The sequence below is a fragment of the Aphelocoma coerulescens genome, unplaced genomic scaffold (assembly GCF_041296385.1).
Source record: "Aphelocoma coerulescens isolate FSJ_1873_10779 unplaced genomic scaffold, UR_Acoe_1.0 HiC_scaffold_75, whole genome shotgun sequence".
Taxonomy (NCBI): domain Eukaryota; kingdom Metazoa; phylum Chordata; class Aves; order Passeriformes; family Corvidae; genus Aphelocoma; species Aphelocoma coerulescens.
This window is the reverse complement of record NW_027184061.1, coordinates 995,988-1,011,161: the sequence shown is the minus strand read 5'-3', so window position 1 is coordinate 1,011,161 and position 15,174 is coordinate 995,988. Positions and strand designations below refer to the sequence as shown.

At 54.6% G+C, this 15,174-nt stretch overlaps 1 long non-coding RNA gene and 1 pseudogene across 1 annotated transcript; both read right to left on the bottom strand.

Annotated features, from left to right (window-relative positions):
* Positions 1–15,174, bottom strand: part of LOC138102437 (uncharacterized) — a 705,988-nt pseudogene that overhangs the window by 267,703 nt on the left and 423,111 nt on the right.
* Positions 12,635–14,281, bottom strand: LOC138102455 (uncharacterized). The gene is made up of 3 exons (XR_011147422.1): positions 14,185–14,281; positions 13,131–13,215; positions 12,635–12,705 (listed from the first exon to the last, which is right to left on the bottom strand). It is a non-coding gene; the product is annotated as an uncharacterized lncRNA (long non-coding RNA).

Below are 15,174 nucleotides of genomic sequence, written 5' to 3'. Positions count from 1 at the left end.
GCTGCTTTTGCTTGTCCTTCTTCAGCGACAGCCGGGGCCCTGGGCAGAGCACTGACAGCCTGCTCCAGCCCCAGGGAAGAAGGAGCCCCTGGAGAAGCTGTGCCAGGTGCGGCTGCTGCTGCTGGAGACATGGAGGGTGACATCAAGGATGACAAGCTCTTCCTCCACCTGGCAAGCTGAAGATAATGGACTTCAATTGTGGGACCTTCTCCAAAGCCAGGCTCCACAGCGAATTTGCAGATGAGTCCACACGCAGGGGGATGCTCCCAGATTTGTGCATTGCACAGCCTGGCCGGGAAGCAAAGGTTCCCCCCTTTGCTGGGGCGGATGCAACCAATTCTTCAGTCGGCTGCCAAGCTGCTTTTTGCCAGGGCTGGGGGGATGGGCTGGGCTGGTTTTGAACTGGGAGTCTGCTCCTGGCCCTGCCAACAGCCCCCAGCACCCACCATGGCCCGCGCTGGGGCTGGGGCTGGGGCAGCCAGCCCGACACAAACAAAGCCCCATGGTGGGAGCAGAGGTTGGACACCAGAAGCTGTGCATGGGCTGCTTCGCTCTGCAGGCAAGGAAGGGCTTGGGCTGCTCCACTGCCCTTGTTGGCTTTGGGCTCAGCATGACTTTTGGGGGCAGTGCAGGGGGAAGGCAGAAAGCGTGGGCTGCCCTGGCCCGTGGGTGGGTTTTTCCCTCGCATGGCGGGCTTGGGCCTTCCTCAAGGCCCCAGCAGAGAGAAGATTTTTTACCTTTTCCCTTGTTTTCCTTTTTGTCTGTAATCTCTTTTCATTGATTTATGGTTTGTTTTTCCAAAGGAAGCGTTCTAGGTGCTGTCTGGTCCGGATGGCGAAGTTCTTGGGAGCAGCTGTGGTGTGGGTGGGACGTGCCCTTGGAGAAGGGCTGAGGACACCGTTTGGGAGCAGCTTTTCTTCTGGCGGCGGGAGGCGTGAGGTGGGTGCCCGTCCTCCTGGCATGGCTGGGATAAGGGCTTTTGGGAGACGGCAGCGAGCGCAGCGGCATCCTGCTCTGGGCAGCTGCTGAGGAGGTGGCTGTGCCACGGCCGGCTGCAGGCTGGGCACGTGTCCTGCCCTCCTGCTCTCCTGCCAGAGGCAGCAATGCTGGGCAGCTTTGGGCAGCGCTCTGAGCGCGGCCAGCACGGCCTGGGCACCGCGGGCGGCTGGGACAAGGGGGACGGGAGCCTTCAGCTGACGGGCGCTTTCTGCTTTCTCTCCTTGCAGCCGGGCTCTGTGGATGCTGAGGCTGCTCTGGGCTCCGCCAGGGCTCTGCTGCGGCTCAGCCCCGGGGCCACGAGAAGCCAAAGAAGAAACGCCGTGACCTGCAGCAGAGACGTGCTTGAGCAGCTCGGCAGTGCAGCTCAAGTTTGCAGAGCGTGCACCTCCAGGGGAAAATATGACACCCCCCCAATAACAAACTTGTTCAGTAACTTCTGAAATGAAATCAGTCTGGGATGACCCCCAATGCCATTTTTCAGCTTGCTCAAGCTGAAGCTCAGCCTTTCTCTGAACAGTTCTCTCCCCCACCTGCCTTTTGCTCCACAAGTGCTCCCTCTTTCCCCCAGTGAATTCCCAGCTCACCGCAGTCCCCATTGCACTGTAGCCTTCCTTGATGCCCCTGGCCACGAGGAAGAGTGAGCCCCAGGTTTAGGGACTCATGTTGTCACTGGCTGAAGAACTGCAATGTCTCAGAGCTCTGGTGAGATTTGGGGGTCATTCAGAGCTGCTCTCCAGGCCTCAGCTCTGCTCACTGCTGGCTTCCCACTTCCTTTTCCTCGTTCTTCACAGAGCAGGATGAGCTCTGTGAATGCCCTTGACCCTCGCCACTCTTCCCAGCCCAGCCACCCAGCCCAGTTAGGCTTAAGCTGGAGCTTCTCTGTCTCCTCTGGCACCCCAGTGCAGTCCCCTCTGCGGGGAGCAGCAGCCCCAGAGCGCAGCACACAGCAGTGCAGGCCGCACCTGGAGCAGCTCCCTGCAGCCATGGCCTGGCTCTTTGTGGCAACCAAATGCTCCCTGTGTGCAGCTGTCCCTGGAGGATGGCCCCAGGGCAGAGCCCAGCCGGGCTCCCACTGCATCCCCTGGAGCCTGGGGCAGACAGCGCTGGCAGAGCTGAGGTTCATGGTGAGCACCCAGAGCTGTGGCTCGCAGTCGCTGTTTGCAAGCGTTGTGATCTCATCTCCTGCAACCTGTGGGGAAAACGAGCTGTGCAGCCAGGCCAGCGCTGCCCCTCTGGGCAGGGACGAGGCTGGAGGCCTTTCCTGTTGCCGAGGAGGCGGCATTAAGCCTTAGTGGGGCCTGGCAGCTGTGGAGCCGGATCTCGCCCGCTGTCCGGGACTCGCTGCCCACCAACCGCCCCCACCTGCCGCGCTCCGTTCTGCAGGGACAGAAGGCTCTGGCTGTGCGAGGGTTTCCATCACGTCTGTGTACCCGTGGCTGTGGAACGCACATGGAGATGGAAAGTGTCAGTCCCGGTGCTGGCACACTCCTTCCTTTCCATACAGGACACGTCCCTGCGCACCCCGTGTGCGGATCTATTCAAAGGAGAGGCGTGGATAGAGATTTCCCACAGAGCTCTGACTCTGGCGGAACTCACCTTGTCAGCCAGCAGCCAGGGCATTTGTTTCCCAGCTCTGTGTCAGTCAGTGCCCCAGAGCTGAAGGGAGCAGCATTTAGAAGCAGTTTCCAGATTTCTAGGCAGGCAGTGGAGCTGACAAGCATCCGTGCAACTTGCCGTGTTCATTGGGAGGGGCTGCTGCTTCTTTGGGAATACGGCACAATGGAGACACGAGACTTGGAAAAATCCCAGCTCTCTGTGGATTTGTGCAGGAGGGGGAGCAGCAGAAACACTTTGTGTCTGCTTGTGGGGACACAAGGTCCAAGGAGCGGGGCTGGCAGAGGGTGACCTGGGCCGCTGGCAGCTCAAGTCCCGTGTGTTGGGTCTGCCTGAGGGAAAGTTCACGGGCCTTCCAGGGCTGTGCTTTGCATTGGTAGCTGGACGGGTGCTGGAAACAGAGCGGTGTTCTGGCTACTGCCCAGCAGCGCTGTCCCTCTGCCATTCCTTCCCCCATCAGAGGGGATGGGAGTGGGCAGGATCCTGGCAGGGGACACAGCCAGGCCAGCGGACCCAAATCAGCCAAGGGGATGTTCCAACCATATGACCCAGATCAGATGTATAAAGCAAAGGGAGAGAGGAGGAAGGGCACCTTTTCCCCCAGAAGCTGAAGTTTCCCTGAGTGTTCCAGTTCCAAACTGTTGACCCTTTTTGGAGGCATAACGCTCTCACCCCGTAGTCTTCCAGTCATCCTCGAGTTGTAGAATTTTAGAGCAGTCAAATTAATCAAGTTCACATTTTGTAGATATTGCTGTGTCATTTTCTTGATATCCATGTGAGAGGGGACACAGTGATGGATGGGTTTGCATGGGAGCTGCAGAGCCCTGGAATGGAGAGCCTGAGTGTCCCAGCAGGATTTGCAGGAGTGTGGAGGGCAGCTGGAAAGAAGATGGTGGGCAATATTCTCCTGCCTCCATCTTCCAAGGAAACTTTGATTCAGTCCCTGTCTGCATTGTGTCATGGGGCCTCCAGAGGCCCAGGGAGGTGTCTGGGTGGCCCCAGAAGGCGCTTGCAGAACCCTGGGGCAGCAGGGAAGGGGCAGGAGCATCCCTGTGGTGCTGGGAGAGACACCCAGAGGGGGCCACCCCTGGGGCCCAGGCAAGAGCTGCATTCAGGCAGCCAAATTCATGCAGGGTCTGCCCGGGTGCTGCCAAGGACCAGTCCAGTGAGCTCCTGTCCTGTTTCACCGCTTTGTATTTTCTTTGTATTTCTTTTTATTTATTTCTTTGTATTTATCCTTATTATTATCTTTGTATTTGTTGACCCTCAAAATGCCATTCGAAATCATTTTCCCTCAAAATAAATACTGACTTATTTTAGTGTGCTGCTTTGGACAAATTTGGAGGAAAATATCCTCTGACAGAAGGCAGGTTACAACCAGCCCTCTCCCACCAGGTCTGCCAAAAAATATTTTCCTCTGAGGAATATGAAAGAGAAAAAGAACCTATTTATTTAACAAACACACAGGAAAAGGATAATAATGCTGAATACTAAAACCTCTCGCTGTGGAGAGAAACCTGGGAAGATTTCAGAGTCCTTCTGTAGGTGTGCTCTCTCTCCTCCTCCTTGGAGCTGGGTTGGTGTCCTCCAGGGCCTCGGTGGAAAATTCTCCCGGTGTGTTCTGATGTTGAAACAGTCCAGAAGAGAAGAAGGGAAAAAGCCCAAGTCCCAGGAAAACAAACTTCAACTCTCCGTCTCCCTCCAGAGAAAAGGAGCCGAAAGCGCGCTGGAAAGCAAGCAGGGCGCTCCCTCCGCTCTTCTCGCTGCCGCAGCAGAACGCAGAGGAGTGTGTGTCTGTGTCCTTGAAGAACCGCTTTGAAAAGTTCGCTCGGTGTTTTCTCTCTCCCCCGTTGGGCTCAGTTTAAAGGCACAGAAAGGCACAGGATTGATTTCTGGGCAGAGAGCAGCGATAGGGGATACACATCATAAAGTCACCCCCAGACAGGAATGTACGCAGTTGGAGAGCTCTACAGTCCTGTGTCTTTAGTTCCAAGGGTATGGAAGTGTCGATGGGTCCTTTGGTAATCGCACAGTTCTGGATCGGTTCCCGCCGTGTGGAGCCATTTTTATACAGAAGTCAGTGTATTCACACAGCACAGATTGTTGTGTTTTCCTGTGTATCAATTTCTGTGTAAACCTGCATCCCGTTGTACAGTTTTATCGATGTATGAATTTCTGTGTAAAGCTGCGTGGCCTTGTAGAGTTTGGTTGAGGCTCTGTGGGTGTTGAGAGAGTGCGATGGATGTTTGGCTTTCTCTCCAGACGTGTATCTGTACAGGTACCACCGTGTGACCCATCAGACATTTAACTGTGTGAACCAAAAGGGATCTTTGTATCTTTCCATATGGAGAGCAGAGGTGGAACAATCTGCAGGAAGCTCGTAACAGAATGTTGGGGTTTTGGGAGTTCTCCTGGGGTTTTTTTCTGTTAAAGGAATTTTCCCCATACATGTTGCCACAGGGACAAACTACTCGGTGCTTAAGAAAAACAACAGACCTGGCCATAGACAGAGGGGTGCATCTTGCTACTCTTTTTTTCACCTGGCTGTGTGGGCAGTCAGTCCCTGGCGTTTTGGATGACGGAGAGAGAGGCTGCTTCTTCGGCTGCTTTCCTTCTACCAGAGAGAACCAGGTTTCCCAAGCCTGCCTTCCCTGCCCCACTGGGAGCCAGGCTGCGGCCGCCCTGCCCCTGCCATTGCTTCAAGCCTTCGCTGCTCTGTAGCCCCGCTCTCCCTGCCTGCCGAGACCTCCGGGGGTTCCCACTGCAGCTCCAGAATTTTGATACATCTTGTCTGCCACACGGGATTTGTGCTCATCCCTACTGTTCCAGCCTGCCATTCCAGCCTGCTGTTCCCGAGGGTCCAGCCGGACACCGGGATTGGCTGTCCAGGGGGTTTTTGAAATCTTTGTTCCATCCCTTCCCGGGATCCCAGGCCACCAGTGCCGCGTGCTCCCCGAGCTCGCTCCGGAGCGCCCCCTGCAGCCGCGGGGGAACCATCGCACCTGCCCTGCTCACCGGGAGCCGCCAGCGCCCCTGCCGGCTGCGAGCGGAACTGCACCCGAGGGGAAAGGGCCTGACAGCCGAGAAGGCTGGGACTGGGTTTGGGATTGTTTGCTGTTACTGCCATAGTTGATGTTGTTTTGTTGGACTGGTTATATATATAAATATATCTATAGTAAAGAACTGTTATTCCTATTTCCCACATTTTTGCCTAAAGGCCCTTGATTTCAAAATTATAATAACTCGGAGGAAAAAGGGGTCATATCTGCCACTTCAAGGGAGGCTTCTGCCTTCCTTAGCAGACACCTGACTTTCAAAGCCAAGACATAGGCAAAACAGCGAAACATGCGTGTCGACATTTTTTACAAGCATTTGCAGCATTGGGTGTTCCTCAGGAAATTAAAACAGACAATGGTCCAGCTTAGAGAGGACGAACCCTAGACACATTTTTGAAGAATTGGGGTGTTCATCATATATTTGGCATTCCTAATTCTTCTACAGGCCAAGCCATCATTGAGAGAACACACCATACCTTAAAATCTCTTTTGGATAAACAGAAAAGGGGGGAAGCAGAGGCTACGCCTCAGATGTGATTGAATAAAGCTTTGTATGTTTTAAACTTCCTGAATAGCTCCTTTTCAGAACCTACTCCACCAATTATCAGGCATTTTTCAAATAGTACTCAGGCAAAATTGAGAGAAAATCCTTTAGTTTTGATCAAAGATTTAGAGACAGGAAAGATCGAGGGCCCATTTCAACTAATAACTTGGGGCAAGGGATATGCTTGTGTCTCAACAGGTGCAGGACCGAAGTGGATTCCAGCAAAAAACGTGAAACCTTATCAAGTCCAGAAACAAGCAGGAATCGACTCTGGGAACAAGGAGGCGAGCACGTAGACGTGAATCAGTGTCAACGCTACTGTCGATGCCACAGACATCAATTGGTTTTTTGTGCAAGAACTGTGGACTGAATATTATGCAAAAAGTGGGGAAGTTAATGGTGTAAATTTTGTATGTAAGAGTGTGTTAGAAGTTCTGTTACAGATCAGAGATTCCTATGTGGGATAAAGCTGTTGAGAATGAAGCTCAATCAGGTATTACACTTGTGCCTTATCATCTCACTGTTTGCCTTAAGCAATACAGCTTTCCCAGTAACGCAACCAAAAGAAAATATCTGGGAGACTTTGGCCAATGCATCAGGCCTAGATACCATCTGTCTAACTCATTCAAGACCAAAGAAGCCATTTTCAACATGTTTAGTCTGTCTACCAGCAGACAAATGGCCACCTTCCAAACATGCTAATCTAAAACTTTCACAATTCGGTTCAAATCCAGTGGAGAATTGGGATGTTTGGACCAAATCCCTTCCGGAGGCTCCTTACGAAACTCAGGAACTGGAAATTCTTGGTTCAATAAAAATGGAGTTTTGTGTAGTATTCATTCTCCAGGGTTGAAACAAAATAAAACCAAGATAACAGATGTCACTCCAAATTACGAAATATATAGAAATGCAACATCTTGGTGCAATTCAACAATAAAGATGAGCATATCGTTCAACCAGGATCCATTGCAATTGCCGCGAGGGATGTTTCTCATTTGTGGAGACAGAATTTGGCCTCAAATGTCAAGGGCGGTCCATGCAGCTTTGGAAAGCTTTCTTTGCTAACGCCCAACGCAAAAATGATAAAAGAACAGAAGAGAAAGGAGAAAAGATTTGTTGAGCAATATACATCTGACTGTAATGATAAATTTGTAGCTTGGAATTTTGGACAAAGGTTTTCTGCAGCTCTCCTTTTACCTGGTGCTGCTGCAGGAGCAGCCTTGAGACAATTGGATCACTTGGGCTGTTGGCTAAGTAAGAACTCTCGTGCTGTCTCTCTCACACTGAGCGATGTGTTAACTGATGTTCAGAGCGTGAGACAAGCGACTCTGCAAAACAGAGCAGCAATTGATTATCTTCTATTAGTGCATGGACATGGATGTGAAGAATTTGAAGGTATGTGTTGTATGAATTTGTCAGATCATTCGAAATCCATCCATGAAAGTATACGGCAATTAGAGGATGGAATAGCTAAACTTGGAGAAGAAAATGGATCATTGTTGAACGATTTGTTCAATTGGTTTGACCTTACACCTTTATGGAGAAAAATTTTGAAGGCAGGTTTATATGTTTTAACTATTGTTGTAATTCTTTCAGTATTTGTACCTTGTATACTCCACTGTGCTAGACAAAGCTGTCAAGGAAGTGTTTTTGGTTCAAACAGGAGGGGGAGATGTAGGAACCCAGAGTGCCGAGAATATTTCTCTGCCTGTTTTTAAGGGTTTTTACCCCCTGGACACCACTGGTATAGCTTTAAACCTCAGAAAAAATTACCAACAGTCAGACAACAACTAGAAAATACAGTGGTGTGAATTAGGTTATAGACTACTATGTAAGATTGTCACAGGGTGAAAAATTTAGAGGTTTTGGGCTTCTCTTTATAGTATATAGATAAGAGTAAGAAATATCAAAATGGAGGATTGTTGCTGTTCTCTAAACCTTCTTCTCCGTCTTCTACTACTCCATATTCTGCAGTAAAAGTGGTTTGGAATGACTGGATGGAAAATTCTGCAGTTCCTAGTCGTGTTACTGAATAATTGGTAAGAAAGTAAAAATAATGTAAGTTTTAGTAACTATTGGTTAAAATGTCTTTAAAAGGCTGTGTAAATCTTGATAATGGCTCTCTCTTGCTCTCACTCCTACTTTTCCTCCTTCCATGCTGTACCTGGGTCACGCTAGTGGCTCAGTTCCTCTGATAAGACTTAATAAACAACTATCTAGAAGCGAGAAGACGTCTCGCTTTATCTTTTAAACTCCTTGCAAGGACTTTCAGCAAAATCTCTCCCATCAGGAGAGATTCGATTTATGGCATGGTAAAGTGTCAGAGAGAGAGAGAAGAGGCAGAGGGAGAGGGAGAAGGAGATTCGGAATAAGGGATTGGGGTTACAGCGCCCAGTCCTGCTCCCTTGGGGGTGAGGCCCCACAGCTGCAGGACAAAATGGATCTGTGGCTCCCGGAGCTTTCCCCGCTTTGGGCTGAACCCAGCGGGTTCCAGGCAGACTTTGGCCGCAGGGCCCGGGAGTTCAGCCCAGCCCGGCACAGGGGTCCCACAGGGCGTGGGTGTGGAGGGTCCTCGGGGGGAGGGGTCCAGGAGGATCCAGGGGGGTCCCAGGAGGGGATCCAGGTGAATTCCCTGCTTCCAATGAGGGATCTGTATTTTAAGAGAGGTGGTTGATGGTGCTGTAAAGGAGCAAACTGCAGAATAAGTCACAGAGAAGTCATTTAAGCAGGGACTACCCATGGTTAATTCCTAAAACCAAAATAAGTCAGTATTTATTTTGAGGGAAAATGATTTCTAATGGCATTTTGAGGGTCATCAGGATCAATACACAGAAGTAAATACAGAGAAATACAAAGAAAATACAAAGCGGTGAGACAGGAGCGGAGCTCGCTGGACTGATCCTGGGCAGAGCCTGGGCAGACCCTGCATGAATTTGGCTGCCTGAATGCAGCTCTTGCCCGGGCCCCAGGGGTGGCCCCCTCTGGGTGTCTCTCCCAGCACCACAGGGATGCTCCTGCCCCTTCCCTGCTGCCCCAGGGTTCTGCAAGCGCCTTCTGGGGCCACCCAGACACCTCCCTGGGCCTCTGGAGGCCCCATGGCGTGGTGCAGGCAGGGATCAAATCAAAGCTTCCTTGGAAGATGGAGGCAGGAGAATATTGCCCACCATCTTCTTTCCAGCTGCCCTCCACACTCCTGCAAATCCTGCTGGGACACTCAGGCTCTCCATTCCGGGGCTCTGGAGCTCCCATGCAAACCCATCCATCACTGTGACCCCTCTCACATGGATATCAAGGAAATGACACAGCAATAGCTAGAAAATGTGAACTTGATTAACTTGACTGCTGGGGGGTGACTGGAAGATTACGGGGTGAGAACCTTATGCCTCCAAAAAGGGTCAAGAGTTTGGAACTGGAACAGTCATGGAAACTTCAGCTTCTGGGGGAAAAAGTGTCTGGGAGCTCTGTGGCTGAGGATGGGGGGCTTCACTGACCCCTAAGCTGGGGGATGTTGCAGTGCCCGGGCTGGGCACTGGTCACGCATCCCCCGCGATGCCCTGCAAGCTGAGCGCCGAGCTGGAGCTGGAGAGTCAGCGCTGAGGGGAGCCTCGGGGTCTCCTCCTCCTGCAGCTGCCCCCTTTTGCTGGTGTCTTGGCTCTGGGCCTCTGCAGAGAGCGGTGGTGCCGGCACAGCCGCATCCGGGCGCGGTTGTGCCTCAGCAGCCGCAGCAGCTCCTTGGGGCAGCCACGTCCCCGGCAGCGCGTCCTGCACAGCCCCAGGGGCTCTGGCGCTTCTCTTGCACGGCCCGGCCCAGGGAGCCCGATGGAAGGGGCAGAGGGGCCGAGCGGGGCTGAGCCCTCTGGCGCTGCCCTTGGCCTCTCCGCGAGAGACTTGGGCCTGGCTGGGCTGCCCCGGGCAGAGGCTGCAGCAAGAAGAGCTCCGGCCGCCTCTGCCTGGTGTCCCTGGGACTCAGGCTGGGCCCGATTCCCGCCCAGGGGCTCAGCCCCCTCTGCCGAGGGGCCGTGGCCGAAGGGCTGCCCGGGAGGCCCAGCACCCTCAGGTCCAACCCGGCTTTGCTCCGCCACGGCGGCTCTCAGGCCTCGCCCAACACCGGCTTGGCCCAAGGCTTTGGTGGCTGCCGGCCCCAGCACTGTCCCGCCTGCCTGACCCCCCTCCCTCACCTCTCCCCAGCGTCTCCAGAACCATCCCAGGACAAGGCCCATGATCAGCAGCTCCAGGGCCGAGCATGTCCAAGAAATCAGCACCACGTCCACCAAGGGGGTCATCCCAGGGCCCGGGGAGTCCTGCGGCTCCAGCTCCTCGTGAAGCAGAGCCGAGGTGCCCATGTCCCCCTCAGGATGGCTGGAAGGGTCGAGGGGATGGGCCAGCATCAGCAGCACACAGAACTGCAGCAGCCAGGAGAAGCCCTGGCTGGCCATGGTGCTCTGTGGGATGAGCCGCCACCTCCACGCTGGCTCTGGCCGTGGCTCCGTGCCGAGTGCTGCCCGGGCTCTGGGCACGGCGACGGGCTGGGGACAGCTGACAGCCACCACACTGTCCCCAGAGCCTGTGATGTCACAGAATCACCGAATGCATTGGCTTGGAAGAGCCCTGGGAGATCATCGAGTCCAACCTGTGCCCCATTGCCACCACGGCAACCAGGAGAGCCCTGAGTGCCACACCCAGGCTTTCCTTAAGCACCTCCCCAATGGTGGCTCCACCCCCACCTGGCCAGCCCATTCCAATATCTAATGCCCCTTTCTGGGCAAAAGTTCTTCCTAATGCCCAACCCAAATGTCCCTTGGTGCAGCACAAAGCCCCTGTTGGCATCTGCTCTCTCTCTTGTCCTTGCCCAGCTCTGACAAGGCTGGTGCTGCCTTGTTGGTCCCTTGCCTGAGGGCGGGAGAAGAGGCTGTGCCAGGGAGTGCTGCTCCACTGAGGCCATTCCAAGGGGCTGCTTTCCTTCTGCTTTGCAGATTTGCATTGAAGAAGAAAGCATCGGTTCAGCAAAGAAGGACTTACTGGGACAGACAATTTGTACAAGAATAAAGGTCAGTAAAGAGGCCAGGAAAAAGACAAAGAATGGAAAAGAGAATGTGGATACAAAAATGCTGCTAGCAAGAATTTTCTTGCTATTTTCTAAATCCGTGAGAGACTTTTCTCTCTCACAGAAGATAGCAGCAGAGTTCTATAAACAATGAAACACGTGCAACCTTGAGAAGCTTTGTTTATAGTACAGTAGAAAAATATTTTGACAGTGGATGTTTTAGGATTTTAGCCAATCACACCAAGGGGTGGCTGATCCTTTATCCAGTTAGACTATGAAGAAAAAAGGCTATAAAAGAGTTTGTAAAATAATTAAATCAATCAATCTTGCTGCATATTTATGCCTGCTGGCTCTTCTCTCTTCCTCCCTACGGGTGCAGGACACAGTAATATTTTACGGCATTTAATAAGAGAAGAGGATTCATAAGTGTCTGAAGTACAGGGTTCTGGAAGAGCTTTTCAGTCAGCAGCACCTCGAGTTTTAAGATGGAGTTGGAGCAGTGCCTGAAGCTCTTCCCACACTTGGGGCACTCGCAGGGATTCCCTCACTGGTGCCTCTGCTGGTGTTTCCTCAAGGACGAGCTCCAGGAGAAGCTCTTCCCACACTCGGGGCACTCGCAGGGATTCCCTCACTGGTGCCTCTGCTGGTGTTTCCTCAAGGACGAGCTCCAGGAGAAGCTCTTCCCACACTTGGGGCACTCGCAGGGATTCCCTCACTGGTGCCTCTGCTGGTGTTTCCTCAAGGACGAGCTCCAGGAGAAGCTCTTCCCACACTCGGGGCACTCTAAGGCCTCTCCCTGGTGTGGATGCGCTGGTGGCTGGTGAGTTGGGAGCCCCCCTTGAAGCTCTTCCCACAGTCTGTGCAGCGGAAAGGCCTCTCCCCTGTGTGTGTTTGCTGATGTACAATGAGATAGGAGATCCACTGAAACATCTTACCACACTCAGGACACTCGAAGGGCCCTCCCCTGGCGTGCATCTCCTGGTGGCAGGTCAGGCTGGAGCTCTGGCAGAAGCTCTTCCCACACTGCAAGCACTTGTAGGGCCGTTCCCCAGTGTGGATCCTATAGTGGCGGATCAGGCTGGAGCTGTGGCTGAAGCTCTTCCCACATTCCAAGCACTTGTAGGGCCATCCCCCTGTGTGTATCTGGTGGTGGATGAAGAGGTGGGAGGTGTGGCTGAAGCTCTTCCCACATTCCAAGCACTTATAGGGCTTCTCCCCAGTGTGAAGCTGCTCACGGACCACCAGGTTGGACCTCTGGATGAAGCAGAGGGGGGGCCTCTTCTCCTCAGAGCACCCTGGGCTGGCTTTGGAGCCCCTCCTTGTGGGGGATCCCTTTGGCTTTTCCTCCCCATGTGATTCCTGTGCCATTGAGCCACTCAAAGCAGCCTCTTCCATGAAGTTCTGCCACGGGGATTTGTCCTCCCTGGTCTCCATCTGCAGCTCAGTGCCTGGGGGAGCAAGGACAAGGAGAAGAAGGGACAAGAAGAGGAAGGAACAAGGAAAGAGGAAGGAAAGAACAAGGAGAGGAAGAAGGGTAGAGAAGGAAGAAGGAGAGGAAGGGACAAGAAGAAAAAAGGGAGAATGAAGATGAAGGAACAAGGAAAAGGAAGGAACAAGAAGAAAAAGAAACAAGAAGGAACAAGTAGAAAGAGGGGAAGGAAGGAAGCAAGCAAGCAAGGAAAAGGAACAAGGAGAAGAAAGACAAGGAGAGGATGGGATTTGCCTCTGTGCCACAGGGAAGGGGAAGGAGATCCCCCCAGTCCGTCCCTGGCAGGACGGTGTCGGCAGCGGGGTTGTCCTGCAGCCGGGGGCGATGCTGGGCTGGGAGATGGAGCAGGAGAGAGGGGGAAAGGGGCAGTGACTTCCTCCTCACCTGCCTGGGGCTCCCGGGGCATCGTCCTCTTCTTCACAGCCTCCTCCTCCTCCTCCATTCAGCCAAGGTTTGGGAATGAGAAGTCCTGTTTTGGAGGGAAAAACAAGGGGTGAGCGCATTGGCTTGGGGGTTCCTCCTGCCCAAGCCCATCTCTAGGACACATATCTTGTGTCCATGAAAAACTCTGAAACATCAAGACTTAAGAGGAAAATATCCCTCACTGAGCTTCCCCCACTCTGGTCTCTCCATTATGGGGTTCTGGGGGTCCCCCTTGTCCTGGATGCTGCGGGCCCTGCATGTATTGAAGGTCCCTCCTCTGCAGGGTCTCTGCCCGCTCCAGACTTCCAGGGAATCCCAGGGGTGCCTCCTCTTTGGTCTGCCTATTTTGGGGTTCTGGGAGTCCCCCTTCTCTGGGCTGCTGAGGGTCCCACGGGTCCCCCTCTCAGGGGCTGCACTAAGGGATGCCGAGGGTTTTGGGGTCCCAGGGGTCCCTCCTCCCCTGGCTCTCTGCTTCGGGGTGCCGGGGGTCCCCCCTCTCTGGGGTCCCCACTTTGGGGTCCCAGGGGTTCCCCCTCTCCAGCCTCATCCCTTCTCGGGGCTGCCCCTTCTCCAAGCTCACCCCACTCCCGGCTGCCGGGGTCCCCCCTCTCCAGGCCCCCATTTCAGGGTCCGGGACTCCCGGGGCTCCCCGCTTTTCTCTCTCCCCCCTCTCAAGGCTCCTCCCCTCCCCCCCAGCGCCGGTACCGGGCGATCGCCACGTGGCTCCCGGGACCCCGCACCCGCCACCCACCGCCGGGGCCCTGCCGGCAGCCGCCACCGCGACATCCCCAAAAAACACCTCCCGGGGACCCCGCAGTATCCACCCAAAGGGCATTTCGGGGCAGCTTTGGAGTCCTGCAAGATCCAAACCTCGTTCCACCCGCCGCGTCCCGAAGAAAAGAATCAGGGAGCCCCAAAGTACTTCGGCTGAGCTCCAAATATCCCTCCCCCCTTCAAAAGAAACCCTCCCAGGACCGCCCACGATATCCGGAGCGAGGTCCCCCTTCCCGGTCACCTGCGGGATGCGGGGGCAGCGATGCTCCCGGCGGGAAGGGGCTGCAGATCCAGAGAGCGCTGGACGCACGCGGCGCCTCCTCTCGCTGCTCCCCTTCCTGCTCCCGCTCCTCCTCTGCCCCTCCTCTTCCTCCCGCTCCTCCTCCTCCTCCTTCCCCCCGGCTGCTGGCGAGGAGCTCTCGGGTGAGCGGGGCGGGGACGGGACACGGTGGGAAAGGGGTGGGTCACCCCCAAACCGAGCTGGGGGGAGCTGGGGTTCGGGGGACGGTGGGAAAGGGGTGGGAGAGGGCGGATGAGGGGAGGTGGGACAGCGGGAAGGGGGTTCCCAGTGAGGGTCTCCCAGTTAAGCCCAGGACCCCCAAATCCCGTCCCTGTCCTCCCAGCCCCTCCCAGCGCTGTGGGGGCCGGGCCGCGCCCCAGTGCCGGCTCCCGGGAGCCCGAGCGAGCCGCCTGCCCGGCATCGAAGCTCTGGGCGCGGAGCTGAGCGGGCGCCGTGCAGGGAGCGTCTCTGCGCTGCGGGCTCTGTGCCTGAGCGCTGCCCCGCGCCGAGCCCCAGAGGCGCGGCTGCTCCGCTTCCTGCGCCGCTGCTCCCTGCGCAGGGGAGGCCGCGGAGCGCCGCGAGAGGGAGCGGCTGATGGAAGGGCTGCAAAAGCTGAGAAGGCTTTGGAGCCACTGGGGAGGCTGTGGGGGTGCTGAGGCTCTGGCGGGGCTGAGGGCACGCTGGCAGTGACTCAGTGTTGCCTTTGCTTCCTAGATCTCCGTCTGCTCGACGTTTCCAGTGAATCATTTAAAAAAAACCGGTATTCAGGGACAGAAACTCTCTAACTAATTAAAGTTAGAAAGTGGTGCGTTTATTACGCCGGCAGGCGGCACGGGAGTCACCTCCTAGAGACGTGCCAGCCGCTTATCCGGTTATTTGCCCTCTATTTATTTCACAAAGTGTTAGATATTAATCCTATACATATCTCCAGCACCTCCCATTCCCCACTTC